The 24,436-nt window shown below is 39.3% G+C and overlaps 1 long non-coding RNA gene across 3 annotated transcripts in view; it reads right to left on the reverse strand.

The window, feature by feature from the left end:
- The window catches only part of LOC130356276 (uncharacterized), a 58,917-nt gene that overhangs the window by 27,626 nt on the left and 6,855 nt on the right, over positions 1–24,436 (reverse strand). The gene's annotated exons all lie outside the window — the stretch shown is intronic.

A 24,436-nucleotide genomic window follows, 5' to 3' on the forward strand; every position in this document is an offset into this window, starting at 1 on the left:
CCGTACAATCCAGCGAGCCAGACGCACGACATCGCCGCCTGCCGATCACTGTTGAAGTGGATCTTCTGCCGTCGGTCCTGTTTGGTTTCCCATTCCTGCCCCGCCTATTTTGGGTGAGCAGAACGGGGAAACCGAAAGTTAATCCCCCGCCCCCGATCTGCTATTGGTCGTCGTTTCTGGTGACCAATAGCAGGGATAGGAGGGGTGGCACCCCTGCCACCTCACTCCTATTCCTTCAGGGGGATCGTAGGTGTCTTTGACAACCACGATCCCCCTTATATTCCGGATCACCATAGACCCGCATGACCCGGAATCGGCGCAAATCGCTAGTGTGAATTCACTAGCGATTTGCGGCGATAGCCAACATGGGGGGGTCTGATTACCCCCCTGGGCATTTGCGCGGGGTGCCTGCTAATCGATATCAGCAGTCACCCTGGTCCGGTCCCTGCCCAGCACGCGGCGGGGACCGAAATTGCCACGGGCGTACAGGTATTCCCTAGGTCCTTAAGTACCAGGGAGCAAAGGCGTACCTGTATGCCCTTGGTCCTTAAGTGGTTAAAAACAATGTTTTCCACCGGAGAACCCCCTTAACCCCTTAAGGACCCGGGCTTTTTCCGTTTTTTCATTTTCAATTTTTCCTTCTTAACTTTAAAAAATCATAAAAAATTTAAAATTTTCACCTAAAATTTAATATGATGGCTTATTTTTGCATCACTAATTCTACTTTGTAATGACATTAGTCATTTTATCGAAAAATCTACGGTTAAACAGGAAAAAAAATCAATGTGCGACAAAATTGATTAAAAAAAAAACACTAATTTATAAGTTTTGGGGGTTCCCGTTTTTACGCAGTACATTTTTCGGCAAAAATTACACCTTATCTTTATTTTGTAGGTCCATACAGTTAAAATTATACCCTACTTGTATAGGTTTGATTTTGTATCACTTCAGAAAAAAATCATGAATACATGCAGGAAAATGTATACGTTTAAAATGGTCATCTTCTTACCCCTATAACTTTTTTATTTTTCTGTGCGCTATGAGGGCTAATTTTTTGCGCCCTGATCTGAAGTTTTTAGCGGTATCATTTTTGTTATGATTAGACTTTTTGATCACTTTTTATTCACTTCTTTGTGGTATAAAAAGTGATAAAAAAATGCGCTATTTTGGACTTTGGAATTTTTGCGCGTGTGCGCCATTAAATGTGCAGTTTAAAAAGCGGTATATTTTTATAATTCGGACATTTCCGCATATGGAGATACCACATATGTTTATTTTTATTTTTATTTACACAGTTTTTTTTTATTCTTGAAAATGCCGGGTGATTCAAACTTTTATTAGGGGAAGGGATAATTCAAAGGGTTAATGATTTTTTTACACTTTTCTTATGCAATATTTATAGCTCCTATAGGGGGCTATAACATTGCATTAACTGATCTTTAACACTGATTGATGCATCTCCATAGGAATGAATCAATCAGTGTTTTTGGCGATTGATTGCTCAAGCCTGGATCTCAGGCTTGAAGCTTTCATTCGGCGATCGGACAGCGCAGGAGAAGGTAAGAAGACACTACAGGTGCTGGATCTGGCTCGGGGAGGGGCAAACCATGCTCTCCTGTACCCCAGTTGGACCAGCGCTGAACTCCATTCACTTTAATGAGCCGTCTGGTGTCAAACGGTGACTCCAGCCGGCTCATTTTTGACCCGTATCCAGTTTTGTGACTGGACCTAAAACCGTAATATACTACGGTTTTAGGTCCGGTCACAAATCTGGATACGGATCAAAAATTAGCCGACCGGAGTCACCGTTTGACTCCAGTCGGCTCATTAAAGTGAATGGAGTTCAGCGCTGGTCCGGCTGGGGTATGGGAGAGCCCAGTTTGCCTTTCCCCCAGCCAGATCCAGCACCTGTAGTGTTAAACCGAGATGTGAATGCAGCCTTACTTACATTAGCTAAGATTCAGCATGATTCAAGAAGAATAACATGGCGATCTTTGACTGTGCAACCCATTTTTGTCATGTAGCCCTAACCTAACACTGTCACCTTGTTTTTTATACAGTAATAGTCAACGCAGATAAACAGTGATCTTCTCAATGCTACTTATCAGTAATACTGCCCACATATACTATAAGGCTATGTTCAGATGAACGAATGTCCACAAGAAGAATCTCTGCTGGGCATAATATGCTGGCGCTAGGACCGCACAGGAATGCGCCATCTCATAGACAACTATGCATTCTGTGCGGACTCAGCACAAAGAATAAACGTGTTCATTCTTTATGCGGACACAGAAAATGGAATTTCCATGCTGGAAACATCTGGCATGGAAATTCCACTGTGTGCACAAAGCAGCAGAATCTCCTTGAATTCAACAGGACTCTGCTGCAGCGGAATCTCTGTGCCGAATTCCAATGCTGAAGCCGGCACGGAAATTCCAACATGTGAACATGGCCTAACAGTGATCTTCTCAGTGCTGCCTATCAGTACTAGTGCCCACATATACTATAACAGTGATCTTCTCAGTGCTGACTGTCAGTACTAGCGCCCACATATACTATAACAGTGACCTTCTCAGTGCTGCCTATCAGTAATAGCGCCCACATGTACTATAACAGTGATCTTCTCAGTGCTGCCTCTCAGCAATAGCACCCACATATACTATAAAGGTGATCTTCTCAGTGCTGCTTGTCAGTAATAGCACCCACATATACAATAAAGGTGATCTTCTCAGTGCTGCTTGTCAGTAATAGCACCCACATATACTATAACAGTTATCTTCTCAGTGCTGCCTGTCAGTAATAGCGCCCACATATACTCTAATAGTGATCTTCTCAGTGCTGCCTATCAGTAATAGTGCCCACATATACTATAACAGTGATCTTATCAGTGCTGCCTATCAGTAATAGCACCCACATATACTATAACAGTTATCTACTCAGTGCTGCTTGTCCATAATAGCACCCATATATACTATAACAGTGATCTTCTCAGTGCTATCAGTACTAGTGCCCACATATACTATAACAGTTATCTTCTCAGTGCTGCCTGTCACTAATAGTGCCCACATATACTATAACAGTGATCTTCTCAGTGCTGCCTGTCAGTAAAAGCACCCACATATACTATAAAGGTGATCTTCTCAGTGCTGCTTGTCAGTAATAGCACCCATATATATTATAACAGTGATCTTCTCAGTGCTGCCTATCAGTAATAGCGCCCACATATCCTATAAAAGGGATCTTCTCAGTGCTGCCTGTCAGTAATAGCACCCACATATACTATAAAGGTGATCTTCTCAGTGCTGCTTGTCAGTAATAGCACCCATATATACTATAACAGTGATCTTCTCAGTGCTGCCTGTCAGTAATAGCACCCATATATACTATAACAGTGATCTTGTCAGTGCTGCCTATCAGTACTAGTGCCCACATATACTAAAACAGTTATCTTCTCAGTGCTGCCTGTCAGTAATAGCACCCACATATACTATAAAGGTGATCTTCTCAGTGCTGCCTATCAGTAATAGCACCCACATATACTATAACAGTGATCTTCTCAGTGCTGCCTATCAGAAATAGCGCCCAAAGGTTCATATTTTGCGCTGTGATCTGAATTTTTGATCGGTTCTAATTTTGTTTTGATGGGACTTTTTAGATCACTTTTTATTAGTTTTTTAGGGTATACAAAATGAACAAAAATAAGCAATTTTGGACTTTGGAATTTTTTTACGTATGCGCAATTGACCGTGCGGTTTAATTAATGTTATATTTTTATAGTTCGGACATTTATGCACGCAGCGATGCCACGTATGTTTATTTTTGTTATGTTTACATATTTTTATATGAAATTTGGGGATTTAAACTTTTAGCATGGAAGGTGTTAATTCACACTTATTAATTTTTTTATTTTTTTACACCAGTCCCCATAGCATTGATCACTGTTATCAGCGCTCTGCTGCTTCAGCCTGCTGAGCAGGCATGGAGCACCAGATCACCGATCGGACGGAGAGGAGGCAGGTAGGGACCCTCCCCGTCCTCTCAGCTGTTTGAAAAGAGAAAAGAAGAAAGGCGCTCCCTGTGGAGTAAAGCCAGCACGAGGGCGGGGAAAAAGAAAAGGAAAAATTTCCGTGCTCACCCTGCTAAGTTGTGTAGTGACACAACAATGCTGATCGCATGTGATTTGAGGATCACAATCCTGTAGTCTGCAGCCTTCCTGAGAGATGTGGAATAAATACTGGACTTCAAAAGACCAGGATTTTTGGCGCTGACCACGGAGAAATGAACAAAGCCCAGGTAAAGGAATGGAGGTTTAATAGCAACGCGTTTCACCGCATGTGCGGCTTCATCAGGCCTGATGAAGCCGTGCATGCGGTGAAACACGTTGCTATTAACCCTCCATTCCTTTACCTTCTCAGCTGTTTGGGATGCCACAATTTTTACCGCGGCAGTCCCGAACAGCCCAACTGAGCTGCCGGGAACTGTTTGATATCACTTTAGATGCGGCGATCAACTTTGATCACCGCATCTAATGGGTTAATGACGGACGTCACCGCGATCGGTGATGACCGGCATTAGACACGGGTCCTGGCGGCCGTTCGTACCACCCAGCTATGATGTTGGGTCAGCCCGAGACCCCGCATCATAGCAGGGGAGCGGGACCAGGACGTACAGGTACACCCTTGGTCCCAAAGGCGTTAAATTAATTTTGATATTAATAATGCTATATAAATAATTTTTCGTTATTAATGTATTTTAATGATTTATTTTATAAAGTGTGGTGTTTTTTACTTTTTTTTACATTATTCTCTTTATTTTATTAATATTTAGGTATTACTACTCCCAGCATGTTCCATTCTGGGAGCTATAGCACCTGTACTAATAGACAGATCAGTGTAACTTCTGTTGCGATCCCTTGTATAATCTATAGAAGCTGGCAGCACGGCCGCACTTCTCTACTCCCCTGCCTGGCATTGTACTCTGTGATGTGAACCAATCACAGCTCTGAGTGGCAAATATGAATCTGTGATGTGAAGAGAACTTCAAATCATAGAAGAATACAGTGACGAGCAGGGGAGCGGTGAAGTGTGGCTGTGCTGCCAGCTTCTATAGATGATACAGGAGGATAAGTACAGATAAGTGCAGTTCCCAGCACAGAACAGTCTGTTCCATGCTGTGAGTAGTAGTAGTAGTACCTAAATAATTAATAAAATAAAGAGAATAACGTTAGAATAAAGAATAAAGAAAAAAGTTTAAAAAAACACACACTTTCAAAAATACATAGTTAAAATACATTTTTTATAAAAAGTTTGACAAAAATAAAAAAATATATATTATTTTTAGAATTAAATGGCCCTTTTATCCATTTTTAATATTTTCAGCTACATTTTTATGTCCTTGCCCACTCACATAAATTGGTCCCTGTTTGAAAATTACTAAACATTTTGCTCTTCAAAATATAAATTTTGTTACCTACTGTATCTCTTCTTTTTTTTTTTTTTTTGTTATGGTAACCTAGGAAATTTATTTAAAAAAAAGGTGTCTCCATCCCTTTGTATCACTAAAGTCCAAAAAAGAATAAAAACCGCCTGCAAAAAAAACAAAGTTAAAACCCACATTGCGTTTTTCTTGGTGTTTTTTCACTCCCATAGACTTCTATGTTCCCAAAAAAACACCAAATTCGCAACAAGACTGCCAGGGAGCCCAAAATAGCTGAAAAACTCCAAAAGGATTTAAGAAAAAAAAAAGCCAAACTGAAAAACGCGGATATGGCATTTTGCAGTTCCCTTTTGACTTGCAGCCAACATCTGGACACAGCACAAAAAAAAAACAAGGTGCTGCAGAATGGGTGTTTTTATTGGCATTTTTGCACAAAAATAAAACTAATGAAAACTAAGTACAACATGTCACAAAAACTCAGATCTCAGAATCCTTTGGATCAGTAAAAGCATTCCAAAATTATTACCACATAAAGAGACACGTGTAAGATTTTAAAAATGGGGATTGGTCATTAAAGGGGTTGTCCAGTGAAAGACAACTTATCCCCTATCCACAGGGAGTGTTGGAGATGCCTGCATGCTGTACTAGGCGCTTCTATACAAGTGAATGGAGTGAATGCCATCTGCAGCAAGCGCTCCTCTGAGAAAACTGGAGTCCCATTATGAAGCTCACAGGGGGATACAGCAGTCGGACAATTGTCTTTTACTGGACAACCCTGTGAAGGCCTAAACAGTCTGCATCCTTAATGGGTTAAAGGAGTTACCCTGCTATAAGGTGGGGGTTTTTTTACAATACGCCCATACTGTGTCCTATAAAAAAAATTAACTTTTACTTACCTCCATGGTTCCCTTCACACCTCCAGTATCCCGTGATCCTCTTCCTGGTATTTGCTTTGTGGTTCTGGGGGAAGGGGAAATGTACCGCTTCTACGCTGTACATTTTCCGGTAAAAATAACACCTTATCTTTATTCTGTAGGTCCATACGGTTAAAATGATACCCTACTTATATAGGTTGGATATTGTCATACTTTGGGAAAAAAAATCATAACTACATGCAGGAAAATTTATATGTTAAAAATCTTCTAACCCCTATAACTTTTTTATTTTTCCGTGTACGGGCCGGTATGAGGACTAATTTTTTGCGCCGTTTTCTGATGTTTTTATTGGTACCATTTTTGTATTGATCTGACTTTTTGATCGCTTTTTATAAATTTTTTCATTACATAAAAAGTGACCAAAAATACGCTATTTTGGACTTTGGAATTTTTTTGCGCGTACGCCATTGACCGTGCGGTTTAATTAACAATATATTTTTATTGTTCGGACATATCACATATGTTTATTTTTATTTACAGGTTTTTTTTTATAGGAAAAGGGGGGTAATTCAAACTTTTATTAGGGAAGGGGTTAAATGACCTTTGTTAACTTTTTTTTTTTTTTTCACTTTTCTTTTGCAGTGCAGTAGCTCCCATAAGGAGCTATAGCACTGCACACACTGATCTCTTATGCTGATCCCTGCAAAGCCATAGCTTTGCATGGATCAGCGAGATAGGGGCTCGATTGCTCAAGCCTGTGGCTCAAGCCCGTCCTAGCTGATGTCCCGATCAGCCCGACCGAGCTGCCGGGAAGCGTTTACTTTCTCTTTCAGACGCGGCGGTCAACTTTGATCGCCGTGTCTGAAGGGTTAATAGTGCATGGCCTGTTAGCCCAGGGTCCCGGCTATGAATAGCAGCCGGGACCGACCTGGTATGACCCCATTTTAAACACCGGGAGCAGGCGTAGGGAGTACAGGTACGCCCAACGTCCTTAAAAGGTTAAGGGGCACTAGTTTGTGCCTTCACCTGGGAGTGATCTTTGGCCTGCAAAACCTGTGCATGATACTAGCTGGCTTTTGGATGTGCACCTCTACAACTCCCCTGCCTGATGTGTGCTAGCACATCTCCATACCATATGTCAGCTCAGATGGGAGATATTTCCTAAACAACCCATGTAATAAAAAAAAAAAAAATTTTATGGATTTTGCATAAACCCTATTTTAACTTATATAAAATATAATTATTAATACACATAACTTTGTCTATAATTGGACTTATTATGCTGGTCTAGTGTCTTTGCTATTGTGTTTTTCATTTCACTTTTAGATCAAGAATAGCACAATTTGCATAATTCATTACTTTTGCCATAACAAATAAATATGTGACTGAAACTAAGGTTCTGTTTGCATTGGCATCACGGTCTTTCTCTTACAGGATATACGAGAAATCTGTTATAATGAATCTGTCAAGTTCTGTTACAATGTTTAGTTTTTTTGTTTTTTTACCTCAACAACAACACATAGTTGTATAACACAGCAGGTACCTGATGCTTATGGAGCTGACACCTGCCTACATCTTTAACCCCTTAAGAACACAGTAGGCATTTGCTTTAAAGGGTTACTCCACTGGAAAACATTATTTTATTTATTTATTTTTTATCAACTGGTGCCAGAAAGTTAAACAGATTTGTAAATTACTTCTATTTAAAAATCTTAATCCTTCCAGTACTTATCAGCTGCTTTATGCTACAGATGAAGTTCTTTTCTTTTTGAATTTCCATTCTGTCTGACCACAGTGCTCTCTGCTGACACCTCTGTCCATTTTAGGAACTGTCCAGAGTAGAAGCAAATCCCCATAGCAAACCTATCCTGCTCAGGAAAGTTCCTAAAATGGATAGAGGTGTCAGCACAGAGCACTGTGGTCAGACAGAAATTTAAAAAGAAAAGAACTTCCTGTGGAGCATATAGCAGCTAATAAGTACTGGAAGGATTAAGATTTTTAAATAGAAGTAATTTACAAATCTGTTTAACTTTCTGGCACCAGTTGATAAAAAAAGGTTTTCCAGGGGGTACCCCTTTAAGAATACAGCCAATTTTCATTTTCTATATTTTACATGATTTACATGATATTTTCAAAGGGTAAGAGTCCATTTTACATCACAAATTTCCCACCAGCTTTTGCTAGCATAGAATAGTTGGAATGGTTGTAGTTTTTTAGTTTTATTTGTTTTCTATATATTTTTTTTCTTTTGGAAGTGAAAAGTGTTATTTAATCCTTTATTGAAATATAAATATTATTTATTGGCAAATGTTAATAAAAAAAAAAAAAATTCCATAGTTACTGCACCTGCACTCACATTTAACCACTGGACATGTTTCATTTATACAGTTATCACTTGTCTGAGCTCTAGTAATCATGGAATAATAAGTGAGTTTCATCCGCGAGAATTTTCCAGGATTTACAGTTGGTGCCAAATGGCAATTGGTGCCAAACAACAATTTTGGGGCAAAAAAAATAAAATATATATATATATATAATATAGTGGGCAAAAATCTTTTTCGAAAAACATTTTTCACTTTTGGCACAAAAAAGAACAAAAGTAGCAGGAAAATGAACATTTGAAAATGTGAGGAGAAAAAAAAAATAGTGTGATTAACATCGCTATAAGAGAAAGTACAGTCGTTTTAAATTTCTCCCCCATAATTTTCACATGGTCAATGGCGCACACTGGCACACAGAATACTAAAGTCAAGAATTTTATATTTTTTTGTCACTTCACATATCAGAATATTTTTTATAAAAAGCGATCAAAAGTCCCATCAAAACAAAAATTGTACCAATAAAAATTTGCCCTTACACATTCCTGTATACGGAAAAATAAAAGAGACAGAAGATAACAATTTTAAGCATAGTCATTTTTTATTGTACGGACCTACAGAATTTAGATAACATGTCATTTTACCAAAAAGTGCACTGCGTAGAAATGGAAGCCCCCAAAAGTTGCAAAATGGTGTGTGTTTTCTTTTATTTTGCCCCACAAATAATTTTTGTTGTTTCGTCATACATTTTGTGGTAAAATAATTGATGTAATTACAAAGTACAAAAAATAAGCCCTCATATGGGTCTGTAGGTGTAAAATTTTAAGTTATGGCTATTGGAAGGTGAGGATGATAAAAGAAAAGTGCAAAAATTAGAAAAATGTAAACAGAAAAAAATGTATTCATAATATATTTTTATAATTTATTTAAAAAAATTTAAGCCATCATTGAGGTGGCAACTTTCTAATTATGGTTTGCTTCAGGCAGCAGAGAGGCTGGATTCACCCCTGTATGTGGGATGCAGTTGTTGGACCCCCCCCCCCCCCCCTAAAGTGAATCCTAAGCTGTGATTTTCCCACAGCAACCAATCACAGCTTAGGATTCACTTTACCAGAGCTCTTTAGCTGAGTTGTGATTGGTTACTGTGGGAGAATCACTACATTTTTTTCTCTCACACAGTTTGATAAATCTGGGCCTATGTTCACATGACGGAATTTCAATGCAGAATTGCGCATTAAAATTCCGCACGGACATTCCGTTGTAGCAGAGACGATTGATTTCATTGGGATGCTGCTGCTCTGTGTATATGGCGGTATTTCCACTGCAGATGTTTCAGCTGCGGAAAACTCATTTCTGGAGTCCACAGAAAGCATAGACTTGTCTTTCTGTGAAGTCTGCACAGAAATGTATAGCCGTCTATGAGACGCTGCATTTCTGAGCTGTTCTAGCACGGGCATGTTCTGCCAGTGCTCCACTGTCCGTGGAATGTTACACAGAGATTTTCCATTCAGATATTTCACTGCCTGAACATAGCCTAAGTGTTGGTATTGCTTAAATGAGAGAAATATAGGAGAGAGCAAAAAAGAGAGAGGACAGTGCCTCGTGTAATTCCGTGGGATCAATGGGTCCATAGGTCTTAGGGTCGTAGTATGCTCACCTTATGTGAACCTTGGGTTAATGCGCATAACCCCTTCGTGTAGTGGTACAGATGTGCGATCTGGAGCAGCAGCCCGCTGGTGCAGCCGATGTTCTCGAGGGGGTCGACAAGTAGGCAGGATTAAAACTGAAGAAAATGGCTAGGTAATGGCATTGCTCGATCAGGCACAATTCACAGGAGTCCAAATGTAAAGAGTATCAAATTTTATTGACACAAAATACAACAGGACATTACATAATACAAGACACATTTCAAGAGTAAATTCCCCCTTTTTCAATTGTGAGAAAAGGCTGTCTGATGAGATGGGGCCAAGTGCAGGAATATGTACAGTGGAATTTGGCACTAAGGGGGAGGTCAGAGTTCAAATGGGTGATCATATGTGTAAGTGTTACAAAGGTCAAGATAGATCTTTTACAGAAAATGTAATAGAAATAACCATGTATTGTGATGAACAACGTGTGGATGGACATATGTTGAATGAAATATTTGATTTGGATAACAATGAGTATTTTCCTGTTTGTTCCATGGAGTCTTCACATTCAGTTCAGTGGAGAAATGAAAACAAGGCTTGGTTCCACTCAGCATGGAGCGAGGTCTTGGTGGTCCGGGTGTGTATACCGAGGACCGCCCGCCTTTCATTCATACGAGGGACCACCAATGAGGTCACGGGGCTGGATGGACGTATAAGGTTGTGTAGTACAGCATCTGCCCGGCTATTCCATTCATACAGTAAGCAACCAATAGGGTCGCAGTATTAAAGTGACGTCATGTAGTATGGGAAACATTGTTCGGCATATTATGTAGCGACTAATCAGGAAGCTGGCTGAGCAGACGTACGGCCAATCACAAGATGTTCTGTGTGGCATAATAGAAGAGAAGCTGGCGGCAACTTGTATTTTCAAAGGACAGGTCTTGGACCAATCCTATTCTTTCCTTTGTGGATCAGTGATAGGTTAGAAACATGTCAGTTGGTAGCCAATCAGATGGTGGCCTATTTTTTGAATGGAGGTATATGGGGTAAAAAAAAAAACACAATGTAGGCGTGTCTTGATGTTTTGATGCCTATTCAGCCAATCAGGGCTTACGAGGTTCAGTATATTATTTTAATAGAGGTGGTGGAGTATGGTGATGTACAGCTGCTCTGGTCCAAGCCAATCAGGAAGGTGCCTACTTAGGTTACGATGTATAGTGAAAGCTGATTATGCTGTGTTAAAGTTTTGATCAAAGTTTTAAGTTTAAACATCCAGAAATTCTCCCTCCTATACATTTGTGTGTACCGGAGATGGCATGTTACCGGCATCTGTTCAATGGGGGTCACAGTAAATTCGGAAAAGTTGCAGTCGTGTTGAATGAGGGCATGCCGGGACACGCTGTGCAGTTGGTACCCAGTCTAGAGATTGAAGCAGTGTTTGTTTAGTCTTGCATTCAGAGACTGGGTGGTGCGTCCTATGTATTGGTGGCCACAGGACCATTCCAGGAGGTATATGACAAATTGTGATTTGCAAGTTAACAGGTTTTTTATCTGATATATGTCGCCTGTGGTTTTGGAGGTAAATGTTTTACAGCAATTTTTTATTGTAGAGCAGCACTTTCAAGTGGAGGTTCCGCATCTGAAAGAGCCCTCTAGTTCTTTGCTAAGAAATGTGTCCTTTTTGGGATGTTTCAGTTTGCTCGGGCAAGGATGTTTTTGAGAGATTTATTTTTCCTGAATGTCACTTGAGGATGTTCAGGTAATACATCCTTGAGGAATGGGTCCAACATTAAAATCTTCCAATGTTCTTGCAGGATTTTTCTGATGGTTTTGTGGTCTGTAGAGTAAGTAGTGAGAAAAGTGTAGGTGTATTGTTGGTCTTTGAGTTCTGGTTGATTTGGTTTTGGGATGAAGGCATGTCTTTTGGTCCAATTTGCTGGCTTTTATTTTACTTTTTTTAATTAGTGATTTTTGGTAACCTTTTGCTGAAACTCCACCAAACCCCCTGGCCGACCCACAATCTCCGGCATTAACTCACTTATCACAATATATCGATCTTCACCTGCAAAAATACGTGCACAGCCTACCATCATATACCCATGACACCAGTGATTTCATACTATCCATATCCGACCTGAAATGAAAAGAACAATATTCCTTTCTCACCATGGACATTACCTCTTTATATACCATAATCAAACATGATCTGGGTCTTGCGGCCGTATCACACTTAATAAAAAAAAGGTGAACAGATGCCTGAACTGCAGCAACAATTTCTCCTTGATGCCATCAAATTCATACTGGAGCATAACTACTTTCAATTCAATGGACACCTCTATAGACAGCACTGCGGGACGGCGATGGGTACACAATTCGCACCCAGTTTTGCAAATCTGTTCATGGGTGCATTTGAAGAGCAAGTACTCGATCAGGATCCACACTTCTATCTCATACTGGAGGAACATTGATGATATATTTATCATCTGAGACCGTACCACCATTGATCCCACCAAATTCATCACATCCCTAAATAAAAATACCTGGAATGTACATTTTACACACCATCATTACACATATCATGCTGAATTCTTAGAAGTTAGTGTATCACACAACGTGAACATGAAAATCAACACTAAAACCTTTTTCAAGACAGTAGATGAAACAGCTTCCTGGACTATTCTAGCTGCCACTTTCAGAAATGGGTACACAATGTCCCTTACGGACAATACAAGGGCATCTGCTGCAACTGCACATCCAAAAAAGATTTCCAAACCCAAAGCCGGATATTGGATACAAGATTTACAGCAAAAGGTTACCCCAAATCACTAATTAAAAACAGTAAAATAAAAGCCAGCAAATTGGACCGAAAGACATGCCTTCATCCCAAAACCAAAACACCGGATCAACCAGAACTCAAAGACCAACAATACACTTACAATTTTCTCCTACTTACTCTACAGACCACAAAACCATCAGAAAAATACTACAAGAACATTGGAAGATTTTAATGTTGGACCCATTTCTCAAGGATGTATTGCCTCAACATGCTCAAGTGACTTTCAGGAAAAATACAGCTAAAAAAACATCCTTGCCCCAAGCAAACTGAAACATCCCAAAAAGGACACATTTCTTAGCAAAGGACTGGTGGGCTCTTTCAGATGTGGAACCTCCACTTGCAAGTGCTCTACAATAAAAAATTGCTGTAAAACATTTCCCTCCAAAACCACAGGCGACATATATCAGATAAAAAACCTGTTAACTTGCAAATCATAATTTGTCATATACCTCCTGGAATGGTCCTGTGGCCACCAATACATAGGACTCAACACCCAGTCTCTGAATGCAAGACTAAACAAACACTGCTTCAATGTCTAGACCGGGTGCCAACTGCACAGTGTGTCCCGGCATGGCCTCATTCAACACGACTGCAATTTTTCCGAATTTACTGTGACCCCCATCAAACAGTTCCCGGTAACATGCCAACGCTGATGTAGGAGGGAGAGTTTCTGTATGTTTAAACTTAAAACTTTGATCCCGCAAGGGTTAAATGAATGTATTGAGAACACAGCATAACCAGCTTTCACTATACATCGTGACCTAAGTAGGCGCCTTCCTGATTGGCTCATACCACATCACACCGTAACCTATCAGAGCAGCTGTACATCACTATACTCCTTACTATACTCTTTACATTTGGATTCCTGTGAATTGTGCCTGATCGAGCTGCGCCATCGCCATCCTTTTTCTTCAGTTTTACTCCTTAAATGAGGGAAGACTTCGCTAGAAAAAAATGCAATGGTTCCTTCAGATGTTTGGAAGTTGATTCTGCTCAACAAAATAAGAGGAATAATGATACACTTTCATGTTCATACAAGGAAATAATGACGTAAATGTACGTCCTGGTGTGGTGGTACTTAACGCACCAGGACGTACATTTACATCCTGTGCATAACCGCGGGCATCTGAGCGATGCCCGTGTCATGTGCGGCTGATCCCGGCTGCTGATCGCAGCCAGGGACCCGCCTGCAACGATCCCGGCATCTGCGGCAGTACGCGATTTCAATGAATGATCGGATCGCCCACAGCGCTGCTGGGGGGATCCGATCATTCAGAACGCCGCACGGAGATCCCCTCACCTTCCTCCTTCCGGCTCCCGGCGTCTCCTGCTCTGGTCTGAGATCGAACAGACCAGAGCAGAAGATGACCGATAACACTGATCTGTTCTATGTCCTATATATAGAACAGATTAGTATTAGCAATCATGGTATTGCTATGAATAGTCCCCTATGGGGACTATTCAAGTGTAAAAAAAAATAAAAAAAAATGTAAAAGTTAAAAAAAGTGAAAAATCCCCTCCCCCAATAAAAAAGTAAAACGTCCGTTTTTTCCTATTTTACACCCAAAAAGCGTAAAAAATTAATTTAATAGACATATTTGGTATCGCCGCGTGCGTAAATGTCCGAACTATTAAAATAAAATGTTAATGATCCCGTACGGTGAACGGCGTGAGCGTAAAAAGAAAAGTCCAAAATTGCTACTTTTTTAATACATTTTATTTAAAAAAATTATAAAAAATGTATTAAAAGTTTTTTATATGCAAATGTGGTATCAAAAAAAAAAGTAAAGATCATGGCGCAAAAAATGAGCCCTCATACCGCCGTTTATACGGAAAAATAAAAAAGTTAGAGGTCATCAAAATAAAGGGATTATAAACGTACTAATTTGGTTAAAAAGTTTGTGATTTTTTTTTAAGCACAACAATAATATAAAAGTATGTAATAATGGGTATCATTTTAATCGTATTGACCCTCAGAATAAAGAACACACGTCATTTTTACCGTAAATTGTACGGCGTGAAAACGAATCCTTCCAAAATTAGCAAAATTGCGTTTTTCTTTTTAATTTCCCCACAAAAATTGTGTTTTTTGGTTGCGCCATACATTTTATGATATAATGAGTTATGTCATTACAAAGGACAACTGGTCGCGCAAAAAACAAGCCCTTATACTAGTCTGTGGATGAAAATATAAAAGAGTTATGATTTTTAGAAGGCGAAGAGGAAAAAATGAAAACGTAAAAATTAAATTGTCTGAGTCCTTAAGGGGTTAATACACTTCTGGTATTGGCTTAAAAATAGCAGTGACAGTTTTCCAAAATATGCCATTAAAAAAAAATCTGCATGGAAACCTAGCCTATAAAAGCACCAGGTTTATGAGAGAGCCTCGGTCTGTTACATCTTTCCGTTTGTCTAATGTTTTGATGTTTTGATGTTACAATCTTTGTTGCTTTTTTGGGGTCAGTAGCTTTTTTCTAGGCTCCAAAAACACTAGAAAATAATGCTTGTACAAAGTGTACTAAAAAAATTATTAAAAGGGACATTTTCTGTCGCTTTTTTACTATGGCTAGATTTGTAATACTACATACAGGAGTCATATACCTATAATACCTCCCCTAATTTATTGGGTCAGTGAAGCCAATTAACTTATGCAGATGGAAAACATGATGTCTAACTATATCAGCCACATTAATGTTTTTATGCATATTTGGACTTCTTGGATTCTAGAAAGTACTGGATAGTTTTACACAATTTTCTGCACCTAGTATAAAGGCCAGGACGATGGGTAGGCAAGGGTAGCCAAAAGCTTGGGGCACCACCATCTACCCAAACTTGAGGGGCGCAAATGCGGGCAAGCACCCTGGATCCCTGAGTAAGTAAGTGCTGCATTGAACTACAAATGTGTCCTTCTGATGCACGTGCACTTGAAAGCAAAAAGAAAAGGAAAAAGAATGACGTTGACCAGAAAAGATGCCACCTGTAAGTCACTGGATGTAACTGCATTGTAATCACTTATGATCTGCAGGACCAGTGTGGGGGTATGTATAGTCTTTGTATAGTGTGTTCTAGTAACAGTGTGGTGGGATTCTTCCACATTACCACAATTCTCTTTTTCTCATGACACAAGGGTCATCCCTTTTCCACCCCAGCTACAACAATGACTCCTACTTTGACACCTTTTGATTCTCTCTACCCATTCTCTGGCTTCACCCCATTTCTCCTCTCACTTAGCTTTTTCTAGCTATAACATGCTTCTTCTACAAAAAACTAGGGTGCCATGTAGCCAGTTTTACAACAAATTGTTGCAGTTTTACGATTTACACATTAAATGTTTTTTTTATTATTATTATTTTTTTATTTTTTTTTTACATGACTCCAGTTGACTATACCAGTTTGACACAGAGTATCTGTTGGTGGGCGGCTGCAATCCTAAATTGCATATTATTCTTTGGCGATCACAAGTATTGTGGGTGAATTTTATTTTTGGGAATTATAATGTTTTTCTGCACATGAAACACAGTTCTCTGTTGTTTTTCAGGGTGACATCCAGGTTTCCCTAGTTCACTCCAGTTGATTATACCAGCTTCTTGGAGAACATTAGCAGGGGTGGCGGCAGTCCTACCGAGCTTTTCATTGTTGGCAACTACAAACACAGTTCCCCACTAGCACAACTTTGTAAAGTGAGTAAAAAATTATGGCCAATATAATATCTTTCTGCCCATGAAACTTTCTATTTTTCTTTGAGTATTCTTAATGCCAAAATAGGCTCAGTCATGAAGGGGTTAAGAGAGAAGTTCTATTTTTGCATACATAATATGAATGTAGAATGAAGTATTCTTTAAACATGTTTTCCAGTATCAGAAAAGGGGAAGGCAATGAAATCTAGAAATTGCAGTATTGAGCAGCTGATTAACCAGGAAGTAGTGAACATTGATATTAGCTGAACGGCTGTACTGACAAAAAAAGTTTTATTGTTGATGGTTGTAGAACTGGGCAACCTTTCACTAGACATGAGAATATCCCTTTAAACACAAAGGGGGGTCATCAAGACCTTGCAGAGGAAAAATTGACCAGTTGCCCAGAGCAACCAATCAGATTGCTTCTTTTATTTTTCAGAGGCCTGTTCAAAAATTAAAGAAGCAATCTGATTGGTTGATATGGGCAACTGGTCAACTTTTCCTCTGCACTGGTCTCCCCCAAAGGCTCTAAAAAGGAAATATGTTCACTCATTAAAAGATATGGAGCTGCAGATCACAGCAGAGAGGTGCTAGGGGATAAAATGAACCATACCTTTTAGTTTTGCTGATTGCTGTTATAAAAATGTTTTATTTTTGTTTTTTTACCAACTGAAGACTCAAACTGGTGGTGCTGAGCTGCAAAAGCTTGTCTCCTCCCTTTCTGTTCCACCCTAAATTCACTGATTGACATACAGGGCTGGAAGCCAAGCCCTGTACTTCAGTCATGTAGGACAGGGCATTGTGGGGGGGGGAACACATGCTGCAGTTGGACTCTTCAGCTACTAACAAGAAAGGCACTTTTATAACTTTACAGACAGCAAAATTAAAGGTATGGTTAATTTTATTCCTCTAGCACCTAGGATCCACACTTCTGAATTTCCGCATGCATGAGTGTGTGGAATCCCATAGATTGAATAGACCCTAAACCTGCTCAATGTTTCTGTGGATTTCACTCAGAAATGTATTGTTGTCTATGGAGACGGAGCATTTCCGAGTGGTCCTGGTGCTACCGAATCAAGTAAGTGTGCAGAATGTGTGAACATGGCCTAAGACTAGGTTTACATATATCCGGCGTCCAGCTTCGGGGAAACTGGATTAAAATTGCCACAACTGATGCACTAACTGATGCCAGAATTGCGTCAGTTGGCATCAGTTGTGCATCATCCAGCATCGATTGTTTGTGATCGCCGGACAGGGGAACGCAGCAAGATACGTTTCCCTGTCTGTGCTGGTCCAGTGAGTCCAATCATCTGGCATCTAAACTGCGATACAGGATAATTGTTATATGGTCCCATTCAAATGAATGGGATCAGTTCTGGCTTCATTTTTTCCTCTGCAACATTTTTTTTTGCAGCACCGGAGGGAAAAGAATATTGACGACGGACATATGTAAAGAGGGCCTAACTCTACACCTCCACATGTTAAGCTATTTCAGTGACTTTGGTGCTGCAGAGCTGTGACCATGCTCTTTCTTTACAGCAGTAACATAGTAACATAGTTCATGAGGTTGAAAAAAGAGTCCATCAAGTTCAACCTATATCCCTAATGAGTCCCTACTGAGTTGATCCAGAAAAAGGCAAAAAAAAAAACTCATACTAGGGGCAAAAATTCCTTCCTGACTCCAAATAGAATAAACCCCTGGATCAACGTTCTGTCCCTATAAATCTAGTATACATAACCAGCAATGTTATTACTCTCCAAAAATGCATCCAGACCCCTTTTGAACTATTTTAAAGAGTTCCCCATGACCACCTCCTCAGGCAGAGTATGCCACAGTCTCACTGCTCTTACAGTAAAGAATCCCCATCTGTGCTGGTGTAGAAACTTTCTTTCCTCAAGACGTAGAGGATGCCCCCTTGTTAAAGATACAGTACTGGGTATATATAGATCATGGGAATGGTCACAGGAAACATCCTGCAGAACAGCATTTCAATCTTATACCCTTAAATATCACAGTTAATATTAAACAGTTTAACAAAGTATATTAAAAAAAAAAAACATCTAAAGTAAAAAAAAAAGCTTATTACCCTTGCAAAAATGGTAAGATAGATAGATAGACAGACAAAAAGGACGAACTCCAGAAATCTAAATAAACATGGTTTGTTAATTCACTAGTATTACAGCAAAGTTTAATTCCCTTACTGGAGCTATGTTCATGCACGGGTGGTATTGCCAAATTCATATCAGCCCAATCATAAAACGTAACAAATTATTTAAACCAGTGCACAACATGAAAACATGCAAAAAAAAATAACACTTTTTTTATTTGTAAATGTTTTTAATTCTTTCCTTATTTTAATCAATAATTAATCTGTATTTCCAAATAGTTATGCTAAGAATATGATTTCTCCTGCAAAAAAACAAGACCATGTATAGCAATGGTAAGAAGTGCTCCATACATTTTAAAAAGTCTATGTCGACAAGGAGTAGGTATGTTTTCCCTAGTTCCTTGAACTGACTCATATAAAAGTTATGCCTGGCAAGTTATTATCTGAGCCAAGAACAACTGATGACTAAAGTTAAACATTTTGTGCATTTGGTGTGGGTTTTCCACTTCAAACAATTAAAAAAAAAACTTTTATTTAAAACCTGCAGCCCTGTAAATTTATTGAGGAATTTTGACTTTCCCATTCATGTTCTATGTTATCTGCTATAATGGGAAAGAACAGTAGTAAATCCTACGCCAAAATTTTAAATCTGCTCTGTGGGTCAATTTTCCCACAGATTTCTGTGTGTGTGTGTGTGTGTGTGTGTGTGTTTTTTTTTTGTTTTTTTCCTTAGTGTGTGGCTAAATTTTTTTTATCTCATTTGCTTTATTAATACTTTAACTGCAGCATTTCTGTTATATGTGACCTTACCCTTAGGCCTTATGCACATGACCATAGTTGCTATTTACAAGCAGTTTGTTTTATCTTGTTTGATAATATAGGGCCAATGTTAGTCAATGGAGCAATAAACACTTCCATATGTTTCCACAGCCATATAGCCTGCATAGCTTAATACACAACATGCTTCATCACAAATCATTACTTCTCAGTCAATAAAAACAGGAGTCATATTAGTGATGCTTAAGTTACTTTCATATGACACCTGTATTAAGGATAATTTTTTGTATCTACAATTTGGAAGAAAATTTTGATAACAATAGACATGAAATACAAATGAAATAGCACAATGCTTAAACACAAACACAATTCAGAAACAAATACTAAGCCAAATGTAGATAAAACCATGTGTTTTATATCCCATTTAGTCCCATACTGTAGCTATGTAGCTCCATATTTAACTTTTTACTTCACAACCATCCTGTGCAGGAGGCCTTATCCTAGCTATATTATTTTTGCTAAATTATTTCTGCAACATTCCAAACAGTTGGACAACTGATGCATTAAATCACATCCCATTGAGAAAAGTATGCTATCAGTTTTAATCCAATTGTATTTACAGGACTCGACCAGGAAGCATGCTGATATTTTGGATCCTATAAAACAAAAATATAGATACTGACTAACTGTAAACAAACTTATCATTTTCTAAATTAGTTTGCATCCCATTAAAATAAATATAATCTATTCCTTATAAATGTGTTAAATATATAATAATTGTATAATGTAAAAAAAATTAAAAAATTCTAAAACTATTTACATCGGGTCATCTAGAAAAAAAACTTCGAAGTACAACATTATTCAGTTTAGAATCTTAAAACAGTTTTCATTTTTTTATTCAGTTTTTTTTTATAGTCATTGCCAAGAATTCTGAAAGCAGTCAGCCATAAATCGCTAAAGATGTAGTGAAGATGCAACTGATTACATCCATTGTACTATAGGAACACATACTGTAGTGTAGTGTAGTCAAGGTACTCTTATCATGACGTAAAAGATAAAGACAAAGGCTGCTGCATTTCTGCTGTTTGCCGTGGCTTCTTAAAATAAACTTATGAAAACAGCTAAGCAATGCTGAGCTTAACTAATTGGTGGAAATAGATAATGATTCAGGTCTTCAGTGCAATTATTGGATTTTCCAAGTGAAATAAACAGCTGTTTCAATGACAAGGCTGCAGGAGCAGATCCATAGAAAACATTGGATTTCTTCAAAGTCATAAAAATATTTGTTAGCTCTCGGGTCAATAATATTTGTCATAGCAGATGGCTGTTGTGTTTGAGGTCTGGGGAAAAGGATGTAATTCCAATATAATTTTTTACCAGTTTAAGAATCAGTTGTAAGAATTAAAAGAATCTGGTGACGACCCCTATTGTTTCACTTTTGAAAGTCTGTGATGCAGGGACCATAAGAAAAAATGCGTCTTGTAGACTTTTCACTTATATCAGTAATTTAAAAACTGATATGCAGTTGAATATATAGAAAAAGAAATGTACGTATCACTAGTTGGACATTTCTAAAAATAAAGTAAGTGCTGCAGAAGCAGGAAAAGAAATCAAACACATCATAGAAAAACTGCTTCCGGACATTGGCACTTGCACATAATATTAGTTCTGACAAATAGGTGGATGTGCTTTGTGTTTCATAGGTTTGGACAATGCAGTAATTGGATAGGTGTGTGGGTGCTGGAGCTGGCTTGTGAGGGCTGCTGGGTTAATACAGTGTGTGGCATGGATGGAAGACCTTACTTAAAATATTCCTCTGCAAATAATTGAATTGCCAGCTTGCATTAGCAGGAAGATGAGTGGAGCACAGTCTGTGCGTCTTCTTCATTCATCCTTTGCGCCTAGATCATATTTAAAACTTCATGGCAGAATATGGCACGTCTATGCCTGACCTTTAGAAATACAAGCCTTGGGATAGGAAGGCATCAATGTTCTTGCTGGTGTCCATTAGAGATCGTTATTCTCACCAATGCGCACAAAAATGCACTAGAATGAGAGAAGAAAGCGAGTATAAGGATTACTTTTATTCGCCTCCTATCTGTGAAGAGAGCACTGAGCACTTGCTATCTGTGTCTATGATGTGGACACACAAGGGTGAACACTGGTCAAAGCTTAATCACAGGGGACTTTTCTGCAGCCAATTGCTCTCTACTCTTGCAATTGTGGAACTGTGCTTTATCTTTAAATACTGTTCATATCTAATGACTTCACAAAGGATATCTACCAGTCAAATTATATATGTGTGTGTGTGTATGTGTGTGAGTGTGTGTGTGAGTGTGTGTGTGTGTGTGTGTATTGCGTGTAGGTTTGGGTGTAGCAGCCTGGCAGTAGACTGGTAGAGGGCAGATTCTGTTCTCCTTGCTGTGTGAAGTGTAGCCGGAGCTGTAGGTGATGTGGTCTCAGGCAGCTGATCAAAGCCTTGCTCCTGGCTACTAATATTTCTCACTTTATTACGCGTGTCACATGCAGTCTTGCATGCCTGGAGATCACACAGGTACAAGTGGGCATCTCGGGATCGCCGAGGTTAACTCCATTTATATTGATGAAAAATCCTCCTAACTTCAACGCTGGAAACAAACTTTACACTTGAACTTTTCAACTCTAGTTGCCTACATTAGCGGAGACAGGGGTCCACCGGGTCAAGTACAGGAGAGGGTGACATTTCCTAGTGTCAAAATGCGCTTACTGCAGGACAAATTCAAGAATTTACTCGCCGACTTTGTCCATATGAAGACACCTGTATATTAGTGAACACATTTGTTTATTTCAAGGATATGATGATATGAAAACAATGATATATTTATATTCTATTGTAGTAACATGATCTTTGTCTGTGTGAAAACAGGTAGACTTAGCAGGCTGGACAGTGCTCAGGTTTAAGAGGTCTCTGGAGCATGGTGTCATCCCGGGCTATGGTGATGTGAATTGTTTTCTTCTAAGTGTAAACACATGTCCAACCTCCTATTTATCTCTTCATACAGCCAAAATATGACAGTGGTTGGGGGTGAGGGTGTTGGCTCTTGTTACCAGAAGTCAGTGTTCAGAGATGACAGTGTCATAATGAAGAAAATACTTTTTCTCCAGCGTGCATATATACTTCCCAAGAGGTAGACAGTTTTTGTATGGCTACATATCAGGTGCAGACGTTTCTATTTCGTAGAATCAGGACTTTATCCAGCCAGAAGGGTCGACAAATATTTTGTCCCTACACAACAGCCTTAGTTCTCCAAGAATCGTGTAACAGTGTAGTTTGCCAGTGAGGGTTGCAGGTAATTGCCGTGTTTAATGACACGCTCCAATGACTGCAGGAAGCCACCGACCGCCTTATACTTCGGCCAAAACTTGTAGCTAATTCCTGGCCAGGAAATCCTGACAATAAATCAATTCCCCATTCAAAAAGTGGGATCAAAAGCAGACTGCTGTACGGTGCACTGGTCCTGAGTGCGGCGCTTTCCAGTTCGCTGATGACAAAAAGATCATTTCCTATGAGGCTGGAAGTACTCAGTACTCCGTGCTGTCTGGTGAGTACTCCTAGCTCCAGGTGTATGTTTGGTTGCATAGTACTCTTCTGCTTTCCTGCATGGTATTCCTATATGGGAAAATTCTATATATCCATAAATTATAAAATAGCAGGAAGTAAAACAACAAAGAAAAAAAATGCTGCTCTTAACTTAAATTTGTACAGTACAGTGCTGATTTTATATGACCCTCCCCTCTCATTCTTTCACATGGACTATTAACAAAAGGCCTGTAGGCAACCTGCTTGCTTGCATAACATCTATGATGGGGATAAGAAATTAGAAGAAGTTTCCTGCTTGCTGAGGGAATAAGCAGATACTTCACAGGACCCATTGGAATTGAGGAAGGGGTGCAGCTTTAAATGCTCATCTTCTATGTCTCATTCATCCCTGAGCAGCACATGTCAGGTGGGGCTTCCAGTGAAAGGGAGAAGTCCCCTGACAGACGCGTGCAGCTGTCGCCCTATGGGCTCTATAAGAGCGGGGCATTTCCAGACATCACTCCTTACCCTCTGTTTTACATGAGAAACAGCACATATGCAGAGAGGAAGAGGGGGCGGCGAGAGGTTGCCCTATTGATTTCATTTTTACCGTTTACCAATAAACTAGCAGAGAATACAAACAAACAGCTGAGGGGGAGAATGACACGAGGCATTGTTGGGGACATGCCATGCCGTCTATACACACACAAAGGACATACAGCGACAAGGGAGACTGCAATGTGTCTCATCACAGGGGAATGTACTTTACAAATTCTAATGAATGTTATGGAGAACGTCCCTGATGCTGGAGGTATGGAAACTCTTATTCTCTGACACATCACCACACAAATCTACAGATTTTAAAGAACTAATATAGAAGCTGACTCCAAATGCTATCTAGATTATGAAAATTGCCAATACAAGATTATCCCAGCCCTGAATTGTGACCAGAACACGTAGCTGTAGTAGCAATGCACACAGTTACTCACAATGTACATCCTTGGTACATAATATTCTCACTTTGTAATAGTTTTTTATATTTGTTCATTCTGGAGTTTTTTCTTCATTTTTAGCTAATTTGCATTGTATACTGTGTAATATACAATCCCTTTCAATGTACCGCTCTGGCAATTTGTTTTACAGTAAAATCACAGTATGCGCCCCTTGTCTACATCACATTCCAATGAAGAAGCTAAGCGTCAGTCCCAGGAACAAACAATTT

This window comes from Hyla sarda, chromosome 2 (assembly GCF_029499605.1).
Source record: "Hyla sarda isolate aHylSar1 chromosome 2, aHylSar1.hap1, whole genome shotgun sequence".
NCBI lineage: Eukaryota > Metazoa > Chordata > Amphibia > Anura > Hylidae > Hyla > Hyla sarda.